Below are 24,887 nucleotides of genomic sequence, written 5' to 3' on the forward strand. Positions count from 1 at the left end.
CATTTCTGCTGTAAAAAAAAAAAAAGATTGAATAGGGGCTGGAGTGATAGCACAGCGGGTAGGGCGTTTGCCTTGCACTCGGACCCGGGTTCAAATCCCAGCATCCCATATGGTCCCCTGAGCACCACCAGGGGTGACTCCTGAGTGCATGAGCCAGGAGTGACCCCTGTGCATTGCCAGGTGTGACCCAAAAAGCAAAAAAAAAAAAAAAGATTGAATAATAACTGCTCAGGAAGTTTGTCCTTTGCAGAGATTTGTCAGACTTGTGTTCACCATGCAAACTTCCTGAATTCTTTCGAATTCATTCTTTAGAATTCACTGCGTTCTTTAGAGACATTTCATTAGGCCTTTAAATGAACAAATGGGAGAATCCAAGGTCAGAGATCTCTGAGCAACAAGTATTAGGAAAATGAAGGCGTGGTGCGGTACTGCAAGATTTACTTTCCATAATTACCCATTTTTAATTTGGTTAACTGAAAGTAAACATCCACCTGCCCGGCTCTAGGCGAGCAGTATTCCTGCACAAACCTTAATTGCCATTTACTTTTTTAAAAAAATTTTTTATTAGTGAATCACCGTGAGGTACAGTTACAGACTTGCAAACTTTCCTGCTTGCGTTTCAGTCTTACAATGGTTGAGTTCCCATCCCCCGCACCGGTGCCCATTTTCCACCACCAATGGTCCCAGCACCCCTCCCACCCCACCCCCCCACCCCGCCTCTGAGGCAGGGCGACTGCCATTTAATTTTAACAAGGCTGGAGCCGGTGAAAACTCATTTTAGCCGTTCCAGCCGGGAAGGTTGGAAAAGAAAACATCTCAGTTAGGATTTGAAGTTCATGTGGAGAATGCTTTAGGCAAAAGTTCTTATCCCAAAAGATACTTGCATCAAGTATCCCTGAAGGGCAGTTAAAAAGACACAGTGGTCAAGTTTCAAATCAAGCTTACTGATGGCATTACTCTCCTCCAGCCAGTCATGGATCGATTCTCTCACTAGAGAACCAGTTTCTATCACCTCGGAGAAGGCAAGGAAGACCGGGGCTGGGGGAGGGGACACAGGAGCCCGGCTTATCTAAAGACACTGGGACCTGACTTGCAGCCAGTTTTCAACTTCAAACAAAGCCTTTTAAATTGTGGTTCCTGAGATCTGCCTCTGATTTCTAATTCTAAAAGCAACAGCTTTATGGCGGTGTAATTCACACGGGAGATAATTCCAGTTTCTGGGTGGAAGGGACAAAGTGGGACTTCACCATCACAAAGCCTGTCACCTTTTCATTGCTCTGAAAAAAAAAATCTAGACACCCCCCCCCCCAGCTTTTTAACTGATGCCTTCCCCAGGGGACTACACCGGCCGAGGCTGAAACAGCTGAGAACCTATTCACTGCTTCTAGATTTGCCTTCTCTTGGTTTTTCATCCATTGGTCCTGGTCCTTAGGGACTAGTTTTTTTTTTTAATTTGGCATTATAAATTTGTTTTCAAGATTTAATACCTGATTAAAATATTCTTATCAGGAATAATTTCAAACTTTCAGAGGGCCGATTAAACACAATGTTGAACAACAAGAAAACTGATAACCCTTATCCAGATGCATTATTATCGAGCGCCCAAAGGACTTTTTTGCTTGCTTAGGCTTACTCCTGACTCGGTGCTCAGGGATCACATCTGGTGGACGACAGGGACCATATGCAAGCTGGAAACCGAAGCAGAGGGAGACTCGGGCAAGGCAGACGCTGGTTCAAACTCAGAATTTTTTCCCCTTTAGAAAAAGGTGTCAAAGATATCCCAGAGGCTGGAGCGATAGCACAGCGGGTAGGGCGTTTGCCTTGCATGCAGTCGACCAGGGTTCAATTCTCAGCATCCCATATGGTCCCCAGAGCACCACCAGGAGTAATTCCTGAGTGCAGAGCCAGGAGTGACCCCTGTGCATCGCTGGGTGTGACACAAAAAGCAAAATAAATTAAATAAAAATACCCGGGAGACATCTGTTTTGTGCAAAAAAGGGATCTGATGCTATTAAGATCTGATGACATTAAGAGAAGTTTTCCTTTAGAGATTTACTGTTTTACCCATAATCAAGGGCCTAAGAACCTAAGGAAATTTGGGGTTTCAGGAATACTCAGAGTGCCCCAGCACCCACTCTGTGGCATATCGCTAAATTTGCTACCTTTACTATGTTAAAGTGAGCTGACTACAGCTGTGCTGCATATAATCAACTCTCCCCCCACCCCCAGGGCTCTCTGCAGCTTGAATAGAATCTCTGTGGGCGGGGTCTGGAGTTCAGCATTAGATGTTTCTGGAGTTCGTGTGTTTCTGACAAGCTGAACTGAGCCTACAGCTTCACCCTGTGGGTGGCTGACAGCATCTCTGCGGGCTGGAGAGAGAGAGCACAGCACCTGGGGAGAGAGCACAGCACCAGGGGGCTTGTCTGGCATGAGGCTGACCCGGGCTCAGTCCCACCACCGCAGGTGGCCCCAACCCCTCCAGGAATGATCCTGGGCTATAAACTCTGAATACTACTGGGCATTTCCCAAAAAACAAAGCCAGAAAAAAAAAAGGTTATGGGTGCTGGCAACTTCCTGAGCTGGCGAGGAGTGAGCCCAGGGCAGCGGCTGGAGTAGACCCTGGGCATCCCCAGGTGTGCCCCCCCACCCCCAACGGCCCGAAAGGAGAGAAAATCCCGCTGAGGAATGGGCCCTGTATATATTGGTTTGGAGCCACACTGGTGGAGGCAGGGATCGCCCCTGGCAGTGCTGGGTGCCAGGAATGGAAGGAGCCCGGGAGCACTGGGTCTCTGAGCCACGCCCCCTGCCAAAAGTAGCTGTTGAAAGCACATGGCCCCGGGGCTGCAGGCCCAGCTGCCCCATAGAAATGAAATGTAAGGGTCTGCCGTCCCTGGGGCCATGGGCCAACCACACTGGCCCTCAGGAAGGGCAAATTTGCTGTCATCTCTGCATATGTGAAGGTATTTAACCAGAGCAAGAGGGAAGACTGGGGATCAAAGGCCCTGCTCCTTCCTAGATCTGGGCTTCTGCTGAGTCATTTTCTCCCCCAGCTTCATGTTCCTCTCGTTAAAAAAAAAAAAAAAGGAGAAGCACTAAGAATATCAAATCTGTAAAGTGATATTGAAAATGAAATCAAATGGGCTGGAGTGATAGCACAGCGGGTAGGGCGTTTGCCTTGAATGAGGCCGACCCGGGTTCGATTCCCAGCATCCCATATGATCCCCTGAGCACCACCAGGAGTAATTCCTGACTGCAAAGCCAGGAGTAACCCCTGTGCATCACCGGGTGTGACCCAAAAAGAAAAAAAAATGAAATCAAAGTGTGCGTCTAAAAGTATTTTTGCAAAGTGTGCATAAATATGACTGTATTTTGCAAAACAGCAAATCATGTTTTAAATCCAAACAATACAAACTCTTTCTTCCTTTCTTCTTTTCTTCTTTTCTTCCTTTTTTCTTTCTTCCTTGCCTCCTTCCCTCCTTCCTTCCTTCCTTCCTTCCTTCCTTCCTTCCTTCCTTCCTTCCTTCCTTCCTTCCTTCCTTCCTTCCTCCCTTCCTCCCTCTCTCTCTCTCTTTCTTTTCTTTCTCTCTCTCTTTCTTTTCTTTCTTTCTTTCTTTCTTTCTTTCTTTCTTTCTTTCTTTCTTTCTTTCTTTCTTTCTTTCTTTCTTTTTCTTTCTTTCTTTCTTTCTTCCTTTCTTTCTTTTTGTTTTTTTTTTTTGGTCTTAGGGCCACGCTGGGCTACTCTCACTCTGTGCTCCGATCACTGCCTCTCCGTGGCACTAGGGGACGGGGCAGTGCTGGGACTGAGTCTCAGGACCCCCACCCACCCAGCAAGCCAGCCCAGGGCAGGGCCCCAACTCTCCCTGCCAGCAGTACTGACTTTCTAAAACCGAAGCATAAGGAAACTGCTTTTCTGCTTTGTGTGTTAATCTGCTCTGACACTGTCCCAAGTCACAACCCTCAGATAGAGTCCCCCCTGCAAGACCTGCAGAGGCCAGGAGAGACTCAGGAGGGCAACATGTCGAAGTTGCACACAAACAACCTGGGTTCGCTCCCCTGAGCACCACCCAGAGTGACCCCAAATACGGGGCCAGGAGCTAGCCCCCAGCACCGCAGGGGTGAGCCCCACAACCAAAAACCAATAACAATAAAAATGTAAGTAAAAGATTTGAAGACAATTGCTGATTCAGCAGAAACCCAACGATGGGTTCAACAGTTAAAAATAACGATAATCTGGGGGCTGGAGAGTAGAAGGGTTAGAGCATGTGGCCGACTTGAGTCTGATCCCCAGCACCACCTGCGGTGTCCCAAACCCCACCAGGAGTGATCCCGGAGCACAGAATCAGGAGTGAACTCTATGCACAACACACAACTAAGTGCATCCCCAAAATAAGCAAGATCTGGAGAGTACTTTTTTTCTCTTTTTGGGTCACACCCAGCAATGCTCAGGGGTTACTCCTGGCTCTGCACTCAGGAATTACTCCTGGCAGTGCTCAGGGGACCATATGGGATGCTGGGAATCGAACCTGGGTCAGCCGCGTGCAAGGCAAACGCCCTACCCGCTGTGCTATCGCTCCAGCCCCCGGGGAAGGATTTTTAAAAGATCAATTCATCTTGCTCTTCAAGCCGTGAGCTCCCGGGAACACATACCTCACACGACTCGCGGTATCTTCGCTTGCTTTTTCCACTCTGGAGAAGCCGGTGTTGTATCCGGAACAGGTACGTACCCTTTTCTCTAGCCTCAATCTTTCTAAGTAAGTTTCCATCAAACCTATCTTGCCTCTCCAATGGGGGAAAAAAAAAGATCGTTTGACTTCAAAAAGAATATTTACACAGAAATGTGAAAGACAATTCTATGTATGGAACGCGATTATCCCATTTTAGCCTCTTTGTAAGTGCAGATAAGTTTTGTATTGAATGGATTCTGAATGGATGGCATTACTGACGGAAAAGTATCTGCCTGAAAAGTCTTGCTTCGCGCCAAGTAATAATTTCAAAGCCATTTCTTTCTTTCTTTCTTTCTTTCTTTCTTTCTTTCTTTCTTTCTTTCTTTTTTTTTTTTTGCTTTTTGGGTCACACCTGGTGATACACAGGGGTCACTCTTGGCTCTGCACTCAGGAATTACTCCTGGTGGTGCTCAGGAACCATATGAGATGCTGGGAATCGAACCCAGGTCGGCCGCGTGCAAGGCAAATGCCCTCCCCGCTGTGCTATCTCTCTAGCCCCGTCAAAGCCATTTCTGAACAAATGCTTTCCTTCTCACTGATACCGAGAAATCACTCGGTGCCTATATGAGAGCATTTTCCATGAGTGGAAACTTGGTCGGTGGAGCAGGGGCCAAAGCAGGACCTAGGTGAGGTCACAGCTGGGTGGCCACAGTTCTGAGCACACCAGCAGGGTTGGGGTTAGATGGCGGGCGGTGGGGAGAGGAGAATGTGATCTCCAAAGCGCGGCGGGTTCGACCCCAGGTGCATCGGTAGCTACAGCGAGAGCCTCTTCCTCTGCCAGGCCACAGCTTGGCCTGCAGGCCCTGGTCACCCGCTCTGCCCTCTGATGCCCAGCCCTCCCAGGGGCCCTTGGAAACGCCCTTCCACTTTCTTCATTCATCGGGCAGAGTTCGCAGTACAAACACATTTGATACAAGAAGATGAATGACAGCACAGGGCAGAGACATTGCCTGACACGTGGCCAACCTGGCTCATTCCCTAATACTACAGATGTCAGTCCCCACGGAGAGATCCCGGAGCACAGAGTCACAAGTAGCCCTTGAGTACCACCCAGTATGGCCCCAAACCAACTACAACAACAAAGCCACACACACACACACACACACACACACACACACACACACACAATGAATGTGTAGGATAGCCCTGGTTATTGATATAGGTTTAAATGTCTGGCAACAGAAAAAAGGGTTCCAAACGTGTGATTTAGAAGCAGGTCACTGAGGAGTAAAGCCAGCTTACAAGACTTGGTTCTCCCTTCCCTCTTGGCCACAGAGTTTGCTCCCCATCCTTCTGCCCCCTCCACACCTAAACTAAATCCCAGCAGAGAAGCTGAATGCTTCCCTATCTCCCTGACTCACAAGATCTGTTTGTCAAAGCAAATCTCCTTAGTTGGTACCACAGGAAATATGGTTCAAAAATGGCATATTGGATTGGGTGCTTATCGTCGATAGAAGTTTTCACCTAACGCTGCTTTTATAATCCACTTGCCGCCTCCTTTTAAGAAGAACACAAAAGGGATAAGAAACTGAAAATCTCAATAAGAAAAGGGGCTGCTCTTCTAAGACCCCTGGTCTTCCTTGAAGAAGCCAAGAACCGAGGGGTGGGGGTCTCCCCTGCGTTGGGGGAGGAGGATCCCTGTTTCACATGTGGGGAGGACTGAGAACTTCCCGGAGGAGGCGGCAAGCTCACAGGGCGGCACTCAGCGTCTCCCGAGAGTGAGTGGGATTCAGCGGGCCGTATACCCCGATGGCAAGAGGTGTTGGTTTTATGTCACTTTCATTCACTTCTCTAGGGAAGGATTCTTTTTATTGGACAGTACCTGTGTGCCACCGGTTCAAAATAAATAGAAAATAAACCCTTTCTCCAAGCATAGTCTGAGAAGTCCTGCTCTGAAGGCTCTTAATCTGGACCTCTATTTCACGGCTGAGTCCTTTTCCCTTCTGGTCCCGGGGAGGGGGTGGGGGCGCCCCTTTGCTCGGGGCTGGCTGTTGTTTGCCACGGGCCTCCGGATTTTTCTTAGTCAACCTGCAGGTGGCTCGGGAGAGACTCCTCCGCCCCAGCTCCTGGCTCCAGCTGATAGCCGGGGTCTCATCCCCTCTGCAAACACCTTCAAAGCGCTACTGGAGATACCCAGCAGGCAGCGAGATTGGCTTTCTCCCCAAACAGGCAGATTGTGGAGGGGGCGGTGGTGAAAATCATATTCTTAATCACAAACAAACACAATTAACCGGCAACTGGATTAAGATACCTAATCAGTCAAAATTATTTAGACGCTCTTATACTCATCAGCCTTCTTCAGAAAGTTCTTAGTTCCTCTGGGAGATAATACTCTGTTAATGAAATACATGTCCGGAGCGAACATTCCTTTTCTTAAAGTGACCTGCGGAGTCTTCAATAAAAGCAATAAACACGAGGGAGGGTGCTTTTATAAAAGAGGGGGAATAACTTTAAAGGCTAACAGGACAATGATGGTCCAGCAGAGGGTCAGAGGGGGAATCCTTCCACATCTTCCCTTTCAGAAAATTATTTTTCCTTTATGCCACTGAGCTCCTGAGTTTCCAGGAGGTGCCCAAGCCCAGCGTGTCAGGGCCTGGGGCACCCCGCGATGCCCACCATGCAAGAGATGGCATTTGATGTATTTATTTGGGGGTCTTCCAAGCAGTGCTCAAACCCCAATCCCTTTGATTTACTGAGAATCAAACCTGGTGTTTCTGAGCCCACTTAGCCACCTCCCTCTGCCAGAGCTGGCATTTAGGAAGAGGGTAGCCACGAAGGAATGATTCTAAAACAGAAGGGCCTGACCACAGTGGCAGAACAGCAGAGAGGGCTTTGCACTCGGCCAACCCAGGCTCCACCCTGGCATTTGCTATGGTCCTCTGAGCCCTCCAGGGAGATACCCTGAGCACAGAGAGGAGTAGCCCTTCAGTACGACCCAGTGTGGCCGGCCCCACACCACCACCAACACACACACACACACACACACAATGTGTAGGTTATTAACACGGGTTTAAACGGTTGGCAACAGAAAAAAGAATTCAAATCTGTGATTTGGAAGCAGGTCATTGAGCAGTAAAGCTAGCTTACAAGACTTAGTTTTTCCTCTCCACATGAGCTTGTTTTTCAATCCTTTTGCTCCTTCCACACCTAAACTGAACCCAGCAGAGAAGTCGAATGCTTCCTTATCTCCTTGACTCATAAGATCTGACTCTCAGAGCAAATCACCCTTGTTGATGCAGCAGGAAATGTGGTTCAAATATGGTATATTGGATGGGGTGCTTATCATCAGGAGTTTTCACCTAATACCAGGGCCAGGAGTAACCGCTGAGCACTGCTGGGTGTGGCTCCAAACGAAACCAAACAAAAAGAATGGCCACTGAGAACAAGTGTCCAGCGGAATTATAAAACGGTGAGCAGAGGAAGTGTGGCAGGAGCATGGAAGGTGGGATATGTTCTAGATAGGATGGTCTCACCTCAGACCCCAATTTCACTGAGGGCTACACCCACCTGGTAGTGCTCAGGACGCACGCCAAAGGTGCCAGGACTCACATCCAGAGCCTCAAGCATGCAAGGCAACTGGTCGACCCGGAACCTCGTCCCAGAGGGCACTTACTCCCAAGAGTCCCACTTACGTTAGATGAAGACACGTCTCATTCGGTGAAGAATCCATGGGGAAGCGGTGATGGGACTGGGGGTGCAGGCAGAAGGAAAGAGAACAGGACTCATCACCTGTTACACAAACAGCAAGAGCCAGGGGCCAGCATTTGGCCACGGAGGGCAGAGGAGAGAGGAGCCAGGAGTGGGAAGAATCTGCTCATGTGGGGCAAGTCCAAATCCCCAAGGGTTAGGCTATTTACCCAGAACTAAAACAGGACTCTGCAAGGGTAGAAAGGGACAGACATGATGATCTTACAGTGCCTGCACCACAAACCACAACGGCCAAAAGCGGGGAGAGAGGGGCTGGAGCGATAGCACAGTGGGTAGGGCGTTTGCCTTGCACGCGGCCAACCCGGGTTCGATTCCCAGCATCCCATATGGTCCCCCGAGCACTGCAGGGAGTAATTCCTGAGTGCATGAGCCAAGATTAACCCCTGTGCATCACCGGGTGTGACCCAAAAAGCAAAAAAAAAAAAAGTGGAGGGGAGAAAGAGGGGGAGAGAGGGGGAGGGAGAGAGGGGGGAGAGAGAGAGAAAGGGAGAGGGAGGGAAGGAGGGAGGGAGGGAGAGGGAGGGAAGGAGGGAGAGAAGGAGGAAGGAAGGGAGGGAAGGAGGGAGAGGAGGGAGGGAGGGAGAGAAGGAGGAAGGAAGGGAGGGAAGGAGGGAGAGGAGGGAGGGAGGGAGAGAAGGAGGAAGGAAGGGAGGGAAGGAGGGAGAGGAGGAAGGAAGGGAGGGAGGGAGGGAAGAAGGGAGAGAAGGAGGAAAGGAGAGAGGGAGGGAGGGAGGGAAGGAGGGAGAGAAGGAGGAAAGGAGAGAGGGAGGGAGGGAAGGAAGGAGGGAGGGAGGGAGGGAGGGAGGGAAGGAGGGAGGGAGGGAGGGAGGGAGGGAGGGAAAGGGAGAGGAGAGAAAAGGGAAGTCCCTGCCATAGAGGCAGATTGTGGGTGGGGGGTAGAAGGAGAGAAATGGGGGACGTTGGTGGTGGGGAACGTGCACTGGTGGAAGAACAGGTGTTGGAGCACTGTGTGACTGAAACCCAATCACAAACAACTTTGTAACTGTTTATCTCATGGTGATTCAATTTAAAAATCCAAAAATTAGAAAAGAAAACGTTCCCCAAGAGACAGGGGTGAGTCCAGCGGGTAAGGAATTTGTCCTGCGCAGCCCACGCTGGTCCGATCCTGGCACCACATATGGTTCTCTGTGCCCCACTAGGGGTGAGCCCTCAACACAGAGCCGGGAGCAAGCCCTGAGCACTACCGGGTGAGTCTCCCCAAACTGAAATAAAACAAAGTGTTCGGGGGCTGGAGCAATAGCACACCGGTAGGGCGTTTGCCTTGCGTGCGGCCGACCCGGGTTCAATCCCCAGCATCCCATATGGTCCCCTGAGCACCGCCAGGAGTAATTCCTGAGTGCAGAGCCAGGAGTAACCCCTGTGCATCGCCGGGTGTGACCCAAAAAGCAAAAAAATAAAAAGTTCCCCAAACAGCTGGGAGGTAGCAGTGCCGGCCTCACCTTGCCAGCCTGAGGCCTGAGAAGCCGTGAGTTCAAACCCAAGCACCACGGCCAAATGTCTACAGGCAAAAGTGCACCCCAAGGCCCACGAGCGTCGTGAGCACAGCTGAAGAATGCGACACCAGCGCTGAGGTGGCAGGACGGGAGGGGAAACCAAGTGCTGTCAGAGTCTCGGGGAGCCCTGGCCTTCGCCCCGTCCTGGGAGGCCGCGGCCACTTTCCTTGTGTGCTCCTTTGGAGGGTGGAGTCCCGGCTGACTGTGTCTGCACACAGGGATCACTTCCGGCAGGGCTCAGGGCCACGGAGCATCAAACAAGAGCCGCACCCAGCCCTCTCGCTGTTTCTCTCCCAGCAGCAGCGACGGCGACTTGACGTGGAATCAAATAAGCGCCACAAAATCAAGTTAGCACAGAACCCCCCACTCTGGTCCTCAAATAAAGCCGAAGGAGAATCACTCAGGGCTGGAGAAACTTCACTTAGGGGCCCTTCATTTGCATTATTTAATTTAGGGAGCCCGTAATTCGAATTATTTGACTTAGGGGCACCTGTTTTGCATGTGGCCCACTGGGTCCAATCCTCAGCAGCTCATAGGGCGCCCCCAGCCCCGCCAGGAGGAAGCCCCGAGTGCAGAGCCAGGAGTAAACCCCAGGCGGAGTCCGGTGTGGCCCCCAAACAAAAAGAAAACAAACAAACAAAAAAAAAATCTTTGATTTGAAGAGCCACCCAGCATCGAACCCGTAGCTATGTTTTGTCTCACCACGTTCGCTGGCCGGGCCAGTTAATACATCACGTATGACTGGCGTTTCTTAAGCTGTTCGTGCCGAATGACCTCACTTAGCCAGCTCTGGAATGTTTGACCATCACCCTTTGGGGGGGCACGGCCGGCCAAACTTTCCTTCTTCTCATTTTGGAGAGGAAGAAGAGATTTTCCAGTGCGGGAGGCGCGTGCCAGGGAGCCGGGCGGGCCTGGGACAGAGCAGAGGGGACAGAGCAGAGGGCCAGAAGGCGCGGCTGGGCGGGCTGAGCCGCGCGCGCGCGCAGGGCAGGGGTTTGGTGCCTTTGAATGCAACGATGGCCAGTGAACTTTCTCTCTCCCCCCAGAAGATGGAAATGACTCACGGCAACGCAGTCATGCGGAGACACGGCGAGGACTCGATTGGTCAACTCGGATCCCGGTGCAGGAAGGGAAAGCGGACTCACCTGGAGGGTGGGGCGCGAGGGGGTGTGGCCGGCAGCAGGGAGAGGCCACCTATTTATTTACTGCTTCCTCAAAGTTGCCACAAATCCTGGGAACACTTCTGGAAAATTATTATTCCATTGCTAAACCCCTTTCTTCCTCGTCATTTCAAGCAAAGGTACCTGACGAGGCCCGACTCTGATCTCTAGCTTTGCATTAGCCAGGGAACGACCTTCGGCTCTCAGGGTTGACACCCCATTTGTTACTTAGGGGGCCTCTGGGGTGTAACCTCCTCCCTTCCAAAGTGTGGGCTGACCGCATCCAAAGCCAAAAAAATAAGGCCTTGCAACTTTCTCTTTTGATTTATTCTCTCTCTCTCTCTCTCTCTCTCTCTCTCTCTTTTTTCTTTTTGGGTCACACCTGGCGATGCACAGGGGTTACTCCTGGCTCTGCACTCAGGAATTACTCCTGGCGGTGCTCAGGGGACCATATGGGATGCTGGGAATCGAACCCAGGTCGACCTCGTGCAAGGCAAACGCCCTACCTGCTGTGCTATCGCTCCAGCCCCCCCTCTCTCTTTTTTTTTTTTGTTTAGGTTTATTTGTTTGGGCTGCACCCAGCAGTACTCAGGGCTTACTCCTGGCTCTGTGCTCACTTAAGGATCACTTCTGATGGGTATTGGGGATTGAGTCAGGTCAGCTGCGTGCAGACAGATACCCTATCCCCTATACTGTCACTCGGGCCCCTCAATTTACTCTTGAAGCATTTGCCAGCAAGTTAAGGCAGTGAAGAGGAGAATTTTGAGATGACAGCCTTATTCTTCAGATCACTTAGGATAGACCAAGCCCCTCCTTCCCCCCCTCACAAGGCAACACAAAGCAGAATTCTGGGGGGCATCTGGGCCAGAGGTGCTAGCAGGCTTGGGGGGATGCGCAGAGAGGTTGAGCACAGGCCAGAGGAATAGTGGGGGAGTGAGTCAGCAAGGAAGTATGCAGGTACATTGGTTGTAATGGGAGCTAGGTTTCTCCTGCTAGGACAGGGATTTGCAAATATGGGAAGGAATCGGGTCAGAAAGAATCCTGAGGTGTCGGGGAGGAAATGGGGCTCTCCTGCGAGTTCACAGTTTCAGTCTCAGAGAGAGAGAGAGAGAGACAGCCCTGGCGGAAGGGGGTGTTGCTGAGCCTGCATGAAACCTGCAGAGAAAATGTAGGAGAAAAGGAGAAAAACAGTTTGCAGAGTTCCACAGTGCATGATCAAAGACACTGGCTGGGAACCAGGAATCCAAGCCGCAGAGGTATTGCTGAACAGCGGGTAGACAGTTCTAGCAAAAACCAGGAGGGAGAGTGGGGCAGACGGAGCCATGACACACTGTTCACAGGACATAAGCTCGTGCAGAATACGGACAATAATATGGTGCTTTCTAAAAATAGTAACAGGCCAGAGAGATAGCTCGGTGGGTGAGGACCTTGCCTCGAACTCAGACAACACTGGTTCCACCCAGGGGCCCCGCCAGGGGTGATTCCTGAGCACCAGGCAGAAGTTAGCACCGCCAGATGTAGCCCCGGAAACTAAACAATAAAACTTTACTAGTAGAAATACCATGTGATTTGGCTATTCCATTCAGAGCATTTACCCAGAGAACATGAAAATACTGGTTTGGGCCGGGGACATGGCTTGGTGGCAGAGCTCCTGCCTTAAATGTGTGAGGTCGAGGTTGACACCCAACAAACACCACAAAAAAAGGAAAGGAAATACTAATGTGAGAAGATACATTCCTATATATATATAATATATATATTCCTAAATATATATATTGCTTTTTGGGTCCCACCTGAAGATGCACAGGGGTTACTCCTGGCTCTGCACTCAGGAATTACCCCTGGCAGTGCTCAGGGGACCATATGGGATGCTGGGAATCGAACCTGGGTCAGCTGCGTGCAAGGCAAACGCCCTCCCCGTTGTGCTATCGCTCCAGCCCCCATTCCTATACTTACTGAAGCGTTATTTACAAAGTCTGGAGAATCAGCAGAGCCTGTAGAGAGATGAGCGGCTACTATTGTATGTAGGGGCTGGAGAGACAGAACAGCGGGGAAGGCACCTGCCTTGCATGCAGCAGACCCCTCTTCCACTCCTGGCACCTGAACCCGCCAGAGTGGTCCCTGAGCACAGAGCCAGGAGTAAGCCCTGAGCACTGCTGGCTGTGGCCCAATCTTTCCCACCCCACAAAGGAAAAGAAGATCACCACCCGTTAGCCAGATGTGTGGCGGTAAGGCCAGGCCAGGTTTGACAGGGAGTAGGAATCTCATATAATGCCGAGTCCCCCCACCAGCCCCCTAATTATTTTATGCACATGAAAACAGAAGTGTGTGGGTGGGGAAACGGTGAGACCAACTGGACTGGGGGGCCCACAGCTAACGGACATTGGCCTTCCAGGTAAAGAGAAGTCCTTTCTGTGGGGAGTTTGCTGAGGAGGCAGGAGCCTGTCAGTATAACGGGGTGCTGGGACACTTCTGGAACACAAAATGCTAAAAGGTGTTAAGGGACAGAGAAACCCAGGAACTGTTTCATGTTCCAAAGACTTGCCGTGATTATTAAAGCAATATGTGGGGGCTGGAGCAATAGCACAGCGGGCAGGGCGTTTGCCTTGCACCCCGTCCACCCGGGTTCAATCCCCAGCATCCCATATGGTCCCCCGAGCACCGCCAGGAGTAATTCCTGAGTGCAGAGCCAGCAGTAACCCCTGAGCACTGCCGGGTGTGACCCAAAAAGCAAAATAAATAAATAAATGCAATGTGGGATCCTGGGATGAATGTTAGACGTGAGAACAAAAATAGACTCAGATGGAACATCCTACACAATATGGAGACCCAGTCGGAATCTTAGGTCCAGGGCCTTGGCAGGCAGAGATGTATGCTAGGAACACGGATTTCCTGATTCGTGTGGTCATTTGGAGGTTCCATGGGAAATGAACTAAGGGCACATGTATGTATGTATGTATGCTTTAATACATGGATACATTAATGTGATATGATCACTCATATAGGTCCTGTGTATTTATGTTAGTGCATGCATCTGTATACACTAGGCAACAGCAGTAAGCTGGAGCAAAGGTGGGGAACTGTGTTTTGCTCGTCGGGTAGAGATGAAAGCGAGGGAGCAAACTGCTGAGCACGTGCGGTGCAGGCAGAAGGCCCCGGGGTGGATCCACAGCATCACAAGGTCACTCTCAAACATAGCCAGAAGGGACTCCGGAGCACAAAGCTGAGCCCCTGAGCACCATCAAATGTATCCCAATTGAGAGAGAAAGAGAGAGAGAGAGAGAGAGAGAGAGAGAGAGAGAGAGAGAGAGAGAGAGATAGGGAGGGAGGGAGAGAGAGAGGGAGAGAGAAGAGAGAAAGAGGGAGAGGGAGAGGGAGAGAGGTCAGAGTGCTAGTACCGCTGAGAGGGTAGTAGGGAACTCTCCTTGGATGCAGCTAACATGGGTTCGATCCCAGGCTTCCCATTTGGTCTCCAGAGCATGCCAGGAGTGATTCCTGATCAAAGAGCCAGGAGTAAACTCTGGGCACTGCCAGACATGGCTCAAAAACCAAAAATTAAATAAAACAAAATAGAGATGGGACAAAAGAGAGGAAAAACACTAACAAGTTGGAGGCTCTTTGTACTATTCTTGCAGCATCACTGTAAGCTTGAAATTAGCTCCAAAGAAATTATCTTGGAAGAATGTCGGCAGGTGTTGAGTGGATGTGGGGAGAAAGGGCCCCACACTCACTGCTGGTGGGAATGCCGACAAGCCCAGCCTTTTGGGAAAGCAATACAGACACTTGCTTTTTTGTTTTGTTTTGTTTTGCTTTGCTTTTTGGATCACATCCAGCGATGCACAGGGGTTACTCTTGGCTCTGCACTCAGGAATTACTCCTGGGATGCTGGGAATCAAACCCTGGTTGGTCACATGCAAGGCAAATGCCCTACCCACTGTGCTATCGCTCTAGCCCTGTATATAGACACTTCTTAGGAAACTCAGAACTGAGCTTCCAGATGACCCAGCAAGCCCACTTCTGGGCATCTACTCCAAGGGCCGAAAAAAGACATCTGCACCCCTCTGTTCTTTGCAGTACGGCTCCCGGTAGCTCAAATCTGGACACAGCCCAAGCGCCTGGGGACAGATGACTAGATAAGGAAACTGTATATATGCACAATGAAATACTGCTGAGCTGTAAGGAAAAAATAAGATCATGATTTTGATGGAGAGGATGGTGCTGAGGGAAGCCCGCCTGAGGGAGAGGGACAGACACAGAGGAATCTCACTAGTGTGAGGGATCAGAAAAAACATAGTAAGGGGATAAAACGTACAACAAAAGGAAACAGAAAGTGGAAACTTGCCTTTAGTGGAATGGGGATGGGCGAGGGGCCCTGGGCCAACGGGGGAGAGAAACAGACGCGGAGATGGAAGGTCAGTGCTGGAATGGTTCATGCAGAAACCCTACTAATAACAGTTCGTAAACACGGTGCCTCAAATGTCACTGCATCACTGTCCTCCCTAGGAGTGATCCCTAACTGGAGAGCCCTGAGCACCGCCAGAAGAAAGAGTTTCCTGTTTCTCTTCAAATTCCACTTTTTTTTTTGTTGCTTTTTGGGTCACACCCAGCGATGCACAGGGGTCACTACTGGCTCTGCACTCAGGAATTACCCCTGGCAGTGCTCAGGAGACCATATGGGGTGCTGGGAATCGAACCCGGGTCAGCCGTATGCAAAGCAAATGCCCTACCCACTGTGCTATCACTCCAGCCCTCAAATTCCACTTTTAAACAAACCACTGAAATCATCTGCTAGCTTTATCGAAGTTAACAGTAATCTAACCGACCTGTAGTCTTAGTTTAGCACTGTCATCCCGCTGTTCATCAATTTGCTCAAGCGGGCACCAGTAATGTCTCCATTGTGAGACTCGTTACTGTTTTTGGCATATCGAATATGCCACGAGGAGCTTGCCAGGCTCTGCCGTGCGGGCGGGATACTCTCAGTAGCTTGCCGGGCTCTCCATGAGGGACAGAGGAATTGAACCCGGGTCAGCTGCGTGCAAGGCAAACACCCTCCCCGCTGTGCTATCGCTCCAGTCTTCGTTTACAAAACTATAATCTGCTTTACCCGTGGTGACCAGCGCCCCCCGCCCCCGGTAAGGGCTGGAAAGCAGGAAAGCAGAGCATCCCACTAGGACCCAAGTAACGCAGTGTGTGCTACAATCCATACTCCTGTTCTCACTCAGTGGACTATTTGGGGACACACAAACTATACACACACACACACACATACACACACACATACACACAAATGCACAGGCATGTTTTACTCAGTGCTTTCACTTTGCAAAAGTCTTTGTGATTATTTGTTCACTTCTTTATCTGAACAGGCTGGAAAGAGTTCAGGTATTTTTCCTTTCCTTTTTTGAGAAATTTGAGGATGAGGCAATTTAAGTGACTCGCAGTTTATCTGGTGGCAGGTTATTGAACAACCAAACGCAAATGCCTCGTCTTTTCCATATACCGCACCAAGAGATTTAGGCAAGGCTTGTCGATTTGTGGCTTGTGCTTCTTTTGAAGTACATGGGTATCAGGCAGAGTTATCAAAATTTAACTTTGTCCCTGTATATTGAGGAGAAGAATCTAGGCCTGTCCAGGGAATAGGTTTGCTGATAGGGTAGACTGCTTTTTTTTTTGGTCACCATAGGAAAAAAATCTTCAGACTCTAATGTAACTAGAGAGTAAAGAACAGTTTACAGAGACGTCTCAGAAAGCTTCTGCCATTGCCTTAGAGAATTCTTACTCAAACGTATTACAGTGCATGTTACAATGCTGTGAACTGTTCATGTTTTCTTGAAAAGCTTTTAGTTGTTAACTGTATTAATCCTCATCACGATGGTAGATTTTTCTTATTATCTCCCCACCCTGATTCCAAACCCCAAGAAATGACAACTGAAGTTGGCTCACTCATACCTGTGTGGCACGTGCTCCGCGCCAGCCCATAAACTGCTTAGAGCCCACGAGGAATGCACTTCACCCTACGCAGACGCTGCCAGATCCTGGCCCTCTCTACGTAGGGAGGGAAGGAGGAGGGCAGAGAGATTAGGGGACGGCCCGGTATACTCGATTCACATCTCATACACGTAGCACCAGGGTCCTGAGCACCTCAGCACCTGACTCTGAGCTCATAACCGATGCACCGGGTTAAGCCTCAGCCTTGTGGGAACTGGATTATTTGTTGATTAGATAGGACAGCCTCTCGTCTCTCAGACTCAGGGGGAAGCAGGGGGACAGTCACCGACTGGTGCCTGGATTTTCCAGTTCATGAACCAGAATGGGTGATGTCTGCCCTCTGTTTCCCTCCTAAATCACAGGAAGGGGGCTGGAGCAATAGCACAGCGGGTAGGGCGTTTGCCTTGCACGCGGCCGACCCAGGTTCAAATCCCAGCATCCCATATGGTCCCCTGAGCATGACCAGGGGTAATTCCTGAGTGCAAAGCCAGGAGTAACCCCTGTGCATTGCCAGGTGTGACCCAAAAAGCCAAAAAAAAAAAAAAAAAAAACTAAATCACAGGAAGGACAAAGAGAATTTACTTTGCCTGGTTTCTCTATGGATGCTTTTCTGTTCAACAGCAGACACTACAGCACGCCAACAGGATAGCCCTTAAACATGGGAATAGATCACAATTGCATGAGTAAGTCTGTGGTTCAGTGTGAAAGAGAATGAGCTCGTGAAATGCAAGGCCAGAGTGTCAAAGATCCCAACTTCCTCATATTTGAAACATGAGCAGGTATTGGTTTTGTTTGTATCTACTTATTATTATTATTATTTTGGTTTTGGGGTAGCACCAAGAGGTACTCAGAACTTATTCCTGGCTCTGCACTCAGGGATCACTCAGAAACCATATGGGATGCTGTGGACTGAACCCAGGTGGGCCACAGGCAAGTCCCACTACTATCTTTCCAGCCCCGGCAGCTTTCATTTTTAAAACTGACTTAAAATATGACTAGTTCATTTAACCTAACACTCAGAATAAATGAGATGTCATCCAGGAGTTAGATTCATGATCCAGTGAAATACTCTCACAGAGCTTCTAGGTGAAAATGTTTTCCTGGCCAGCCTCTGAAGAAGTGTTGGAATACTTCATGATCCTCACAACTTGGAATCAAAAGCGTTCCCTGACTTCTATCTTGTCGAGTGAGAGTAGCTATTCCTGGTCGCTTTATTTAGGTTTGTTGATGTCCTGGCAGTTCAAGAACCAACCGTTTATTTACTTAATGTGCTGGTTTGATTTCCTTGATGGAAACAGTCAAGGTTAAAGAAACTTTTTCATTTGTTATGGAAACCAAATCAAAGAAGTCTCCGGGCTGGAGTGTTCGTTGTAAGGTTGTAGCTGGGTTTTTTCTTAAGATTCCCCGTGCACCCCCAGTGACCTGATGGTTTCTTTGCCTCCTTGGTCAGCTAATGCACAGCAACAACATCTGGGCCAAGACAGCTTGTCATCTGGGGCTGCTGCTGTTCGGGTGTAAGGGAGGGTCCTTGAGAGACTTGTCACACTGTCGTACCAAGTGTTTGTCACATCTCCCCCTTACTTGGAGTGCAGCCCTTCTTAAACTGTGTCCATCAGGACCCATTTTCCCTTAGAGAAATGCCACAATAGCAGGGAGCAGGGTCAGAAACAGCACAGATTTGTTAATTTTGAATTAATTATTTTGATCACTATGCCTTCAAAAACCTTTTATGGTTACTTTTTTTTTTTTTGTAACCCCCCCACATGCAGTCACTCAGCAACACACAGGGTGACAAGCCAGTTACAGAAGCTAGGGTGTAAGGGACCCAGCCAAGAGATCTTAGAAAAAACTGTCACAGGGTAGGATAGTACAGGAGGTAAGGCGCTTGCCTTGCATGTGACTGACCCAGGGTCGATCCCCAGCATCCCGCATGGTCCCCTGAGCACCTCCAAGAATAAGCCCTGAGCACAGCTGGCTGTGGCTCAAAAACCTAAAAATATATATGAATAAGTGAAACTGAAATTTAAAAAACTCATTCTGGCATTATGCAAAGATGACAGTTAAGGGTTAGGTTGAACTGCAACAGTTAACCCTACTGCTGTGAATGGAGAGGGGGGGGCTGCTCAGAGCAGGATGGGCGCACTTGACACAAACTTCATATCTGTGCTTTGAACTAGTGTGGCTGCTTAAATCTGATTACTCTCACAACAGTGGAAAAATCTGACCCTGCTGGGCCCGTGTGCCCACGGCACACTAATGAGGATATTTAGTTCCGGCAGCTCTCCTGCACACCTCTGCAAGCTCAGCTACCGTGTATACTTGCCTCAGCTACCGTGTATACTTGGCTTGCCACGGGGACCTGGGGGTTTTTAAATCAGGACCTTGCCCTAAAGGAATTTACAGGGAAGAGTCTGAAAAGAAAAAGTTACACCTCTACTCTCAAGGAGTCTTGAAGGAGGGGTTGGAGGGAAATTTGAAACCATGAAATAAAAACATAAAAATATAGTGTTTTTTCTCAAAAAAATTAAAAAGCTTTCTAGTTGCAGCCCTTTACCTCTGCTCTCAAGATCCTGGGCTGTCTCGGGACAGCACTAGAAATGCGTGTGCTAAGAGTTGGTAACCTAGCCCACCCGGCCACCGCTTCTATGTCGCGACCTGGTTCTGCCATAGCCAGCAAGGACTCCATCAGGGGACCCAGGACCGTTGAGAGCTGGGCGGACAGGTGGTCAGGGGGTTTGCCTCTGTGCTCTGTCCTCGCTTCCTCCTTGACGACAGGAGTGTGGCTTATGAATAACTGACATAACTAATTATGAAAATTAGTATACTATTTTCTATATAAAATTATATACTAATTATACACAATTATATATAATTAAAATGATATACTAACTTTCTGTATAAAATTATATGTATAATTATACACTAATTTTCTATATAAAATTATATACTAATTATATTCTTATTTACATACGATAGCACAGCGGGTAGGGCGTTTGCCGTGCACACCGCCGACCCGGGTTCGATTCCCAGCATCCCATATCGTCTCCTGAGCACGGCCAGGAGTAATTCCTGAGTGCAGAGCCAGGAGTAACCCCTGTGCATTGCCGGGTGTGACCCAAAAAGCAAAAGAACAAAACTTATTTACATACTAAAATTATATAAAATTATAATTTTCATACCTAATTATGAAAAAGGAACACTAGAAGCTCTGCTTTCGGAAATCCAACCCCCCCACCAGACAGACATGTGCCTCTGCGTTCCGTCCGCATTCAGATCTCCCAGGTTCTATGCTTGACCGCAGGTCTAGTTGGAATGAACCGGAAAAGGACAAGGGCTTGAGCGAACCTTCAGAAGTCTCGGGGCACCCGGGGGGCAGTGTGCTGGGGCACACAGTCCCAGGCGGAAATCAGATGGCCCCGTGGTCTGCACTGAGGGTCTTACGATGGGAACAGACTCGGCTTGGAGAGAAAGGCCTCTAAGCACAGCCACCAGAGAATCCCTAAGCGTTTCTTTACAAAACAACAACGGAAAAAAAAACCCAACGTGTGCGCTCTGGGGGGAGAACAGCGGGAGGAAGGCCCGGCCCGTCTTGCTCCTGAGGGTGGGGACGAATTCTGAGAAGGACTGAGAGCTTGGAGGCTGCAGAGGGGCGGAGGACGGGCCGCCCCGGAGGGGTCTCCTGCTCGGGGGCCCTCGGGCGCATTCCAGCCTGGCACCGGGTCCAACCCCGGGCGCCCGCGGACACAGCTGCACGGAGGCGCGCGTCCTGGACCCACTTGGCTTGGGTCCCCGCCAGGATCCCGGGATGGAGACCTTGCCCGACGCCACCGCTGGCCTCAGTCCTTGCCCCGCCGGCTGGCGACACGCGGTGAGCCAGTATGCAGGGCGAGACTGGTCAGCCGCTGGCCTCTCCTCGAGAGAACAGCTCCAAGCGCCGGGTGCCCTGTGTCCGCGTCGGCGTCCCCTGCGTGCACAATAGCGGGCCTCGGGCGGGGGTTAAGAAGTGGAGGCGGAAGCCGAGCGCACCGGCGCGCGCATCCCTCCTGGCCAGCCGGGGCCGCTCGTCCCGGGAGGCGCCAACGCACCGGGAAGGCGCAGGCGAGGAAACGGGGAGGGGCGGGCGGCGGGTGGGAGCCCCCCGAGTTAGTCTGGGGTGGGGGACTAACTCCGTCTCCTCCCGCCGCGTCCCAGCACCGAGGGGCCGGGTGTCCTAGGGGGGCGCGGGGGACCTGGCTGGGAGCCCGGCGGCCGCGCTGGGGAGCGGGGAAAGCGCGTTTCCTGCGGGTCGGGCCCGACGGCGCACAGGGGCCCCGCTCTGGGCTCCAAGTCGCCCGCCGCCTGGGTGGGGCTCCGCGGGCGGCGCCGTCGAGGGTGCGGCAGGGGGGACGTGGGGGGCGCAGCAGGGGACGGCAGGGCGCTCGGGCCCGCGCACCGCTCCGCGGAGCCCCGCACTCGAACGCACATCCCAAGCCGACGGGCTTGCCAGGCACCAAGAGAGGGGTGGGGTGAGGGGCGGCCCTCCTTGCTCCCCACCGCTCCCCTCCCTCCTGCGACCTTCGACCTCCGATTCCAGACCCCCGGGGAGATGGGCTGGGGACCCGACGGGAGGCGACGCGCAAGGCACGGCCGAAAGAGGCGCGCCCGCCCCCTCGGCACCGGGTCGCGGAGAGCGCACGCGTGCTTTGGGGCGCAGGGCCGCGGGGACACCTTCGTCTCTCCCGCCGCGGACCGCCCTGGAGCCGCGACTGCCCCCACCCCACCCCCAGCCCCGTGCACACTCTCCCGGGTGCCCGCGGCCTCCGCCCCGCGCCCACCGCGTCCCGCGTGGAGAGCACGTGGGAAAAGCCCCCTGCCTGGGCCTGGTCACTCGGGGGTCCCGGGGAGCGCGGCGCTCACGGCCCCGGGGCGTCACCTACCCGGGTTCATTTCAGCGCCTGCTGGCCAGACGCCCCCAGTGGTCAGCGGGCACAAGGTCTGGCCACGCTACCGGCTTCCTCGCCCAGTTCGAGCTGCGGCTCTGGCCCGGGACGGGGAGCGCGACTGGGGACCCGGAGCCCCGGGGTCCCGAGCTCTGAGCACGGCGCGGGCACCCGGCCGCCTAGCGGAGCGGCTGCGCTCGGCCCTGACTCTGCCCAGCGAGTGTCCCTCCCCCCCCTTCCCGGCCCCGCGTAAATCTCTCGTGTTGAGCAAAGCAAGGCTTGCAGGAAGCCACTCCGGATGTTTGCTGCTTTTCATGTGGCATTTGTGGCTGGCCCTGATAACGTCCCAAGCTCTGCTTCCAGCGCCGCGTTTAGTGGAGCCCGAAATAGAAGCGTTCACACACCCGACTGGTCAGTCCGTGGCGCCGCGGCCCCCGACCCCGACCCCCAGGCCCAGTATAGAACCCGGCGGTCGTCGGAAGGAATCGGATCTGGGTGACGCTTCTGCGTAAAAGGGATTCATCTTCCTAAGGCTCCGCTATTCCTTCCTGGGAAAGAGAAGTCAGTGCGACTTTGTAACTCCCAGAGAGGGTGTTGGGAGGGGGGGCGCTAGATTCTGAAGGTCCGTCCTAAGACCGTGACCCGACAAAGACCCCTCTCCGTCTGCTTCGAGAAACAAGTGCAGACCTTAACGGGGACTTGGGATGGGTTGGCATTTTCGTAAGTGTTTCTGGACCCTTTTGGGGGTGGGCAGGGAAAATGCGAAAAGTGAAAACAGTGTACATGCATTTTTGCATTGAATTTTCCTCCTGAACCCCACTTTACTTCCCACCCAACTAGCCGAATGATTATTCCACACGGGTAAAATGGATTCGGGTCCTGGCATTGTTTTTTGTTGCTTTTTCTTCTCTAGTTTTAGAAAACTTGGATGGGAGGAGGATTTTCAAAGTAATTTTTTTTTCGCTAACAGAATGCTGCTTTCAGGTCTGTGAAAAGGTGTGTATTACTATCCAGGCGAGTTAGAGAAACTCGCGAGAACAGCAAAGAGCTAGGCACGATGAGATTGTTTCCTTTCTCCTACTCCTATAGGTTCTTTGTCTCCTGGATCCCATTTGCAATGAAATTAGACTTCATTTTCAAGCCGGTTCCTTCCCTCCCCCCAGCACAAATAAAAATGTAAAGGAAAGTGTGTGATTGGTTGAATTTAAGTCCAACTACTTCAAAGCCGCCAGTGAAAAATGCTACTCTCTGTGATTTGCGCTCACAGATTAATTTTTTTTTTCCTTTTCTGAACGTCAGAGACCAGAATCGGGAACGGCTTTGTTAATTTGTTCCCTGTGTGTAAGGGTCGCGCTACCGATGGGGGAGGGGCGGGGAGCCCGCACACATCCTTGCAGAGTTCAAGTGAAAAATGGGCTTAAGACGAGGTTGTCGGAGTTGTCTAGAGAACCAGCTGTCTCAGAGAAAACTGAAGGCCCGCGGTGGTCAGAGGCTGTGAGTTTCTTTGTTTTACGGATGTCGCTAATAAAACAGACTCTATAGATCCTGGCCCACTGTAATCTCCAGGGGAAAATGCTGCAGCCTTCCCCTCCCTTTCGGCGGATATAGCCCGGCTTCCACATCACCTTTATAGTAAATAAAATATGTTCTGGATGTTGTTGCATTAATTTGGTGTGTGTGTGTGTGTGCGTGTGCGTGTGCGTGTGTGTGTGCAAAAATGGCTGTTAGGCACCTAAGAGGGGGACCACACAAATACACAAACACAACAGTTTGTTTTAGTAATTAGGCGCTCGGGGTCCAGAGCCCGTCTGCCTGTGAAGAATCCACTCCCTCATGCTGTGATCTCAGCCACTTCCTTAAAATCTCTGTTCCTCATTTTCCTCTTCTGTAAGATCTAATGGCATTGACTTGGGAAAACTGTTTATGGACAAGCGACTGCTGAAATTTGGAGCAGCTTAGACAAGTGCATGGCATGCAACGCCATGCAAGGCTTGTTGGGGAAAAAAATCTTGTTTAAATAGGGTTAGTCGTCGCTCAGATTTGTATCTCAGTTTGAAGAAATGTAGGAATTAGCACCTTGAGCCGACTAGCAGGAGCTAGTTATTTTGCTCCTCAGGACTTTCCCCCCCTTCTACACAGGTTTGGACATTTACATAAATATTGCCACTTTATTTAACACGTTTTAGAAATGGAAACCAAGCCTTGCCTCTTCCCAACTTCTAGGGGAATGTCTTCTTATGTTTTATCAAGCAGTTTACTTTCCAGTTTCCGAGCACTGGCTCGTGATCAGTACTGGCTAGTTTTCCGGTGATCTTTGTTTTCGGTAAAATCGAATTCGCTTCGGACTTACCATTTCGAATATCACACAACTGACAAGTCTTGCGGAGAGATGATTTTTTTTTAAAAAAAATATGTATCCCACACTCCGGTTCCCGCTTCCAACAAAACCAATTTGAAGAAGGCAGCCCTGGTGGGGGGGGGAGGGAGGTGCTGGGAAAGAGATCAAGTGCCCCTCCACCCCCTTCCCCAGCCCCGCTGGGACCCCCTTCACCGGGAGGAGTGACAGCTGGGTGCTGGTGGCCGGCGGGCTCGCCGTGGCGCCCCGACACCCCCGTGCGCAGGGAGTTTCGGGAACGCCCCCACCCCCACCCGTGGCGAGGACGTGGCGCCAGGGCCCGGCTCGGGCCAGTTTTCCCGGGGGCAGGTGCGGGCCGGGGCGCGGGCCGGGGGAGGGCGCGGGCGGGGGCGGCGGGGACGCGGGAGCCGCTGGGCGTGGGGAGGTGGCGGCCGGCCCGCCCCCGCCGCTCCATTGGCCGCGTCGCTGCAGAAAAGGCCCCGCGGGCCGGGGGGCGGCGCAGAGGAGCGGGGCGGGCG

General features: G+C 51.4%; 1 long non-coding RNA gene across 1 annotated transcript in view; it reads right to left on the minus strand.

Moving 5' to 3' along the window:
* LOC129402147 (uncharacterized) overlaps positions 1-22,209 on the minus strand; it is a 54,795-nt gene extending 32,586 nt beyond the window's left edge. Inside the window, exon 1 of the long non-coding RNA XR_008628566.1 lies at positions 22,011-22,209. This is a non-coding gene — a long non-coding RNA (uncharacterized LOC129402147). The remainder of the gene's footprint in view (positions 1-22,010) is intronic.
* Positions 22,210-24,887: the final 2,678 nt, after the last annotated feature.

The sequence above is a fragment of the Sorex araneus genome, chromosome 2, assembly GCF_027595985.1.
Source record: "Sorex araneus isolate mSorAra2 chromosome 2, mSorAra2.pri, whole genome shotgun sequence".
NCBI classification, from domain to species: domain Eukaryota; kingdom Metazoa; phylum Chordata; class Mammalia; order Eulipotyphla; family Soricidae; genus Sorex; species Sorex araneus.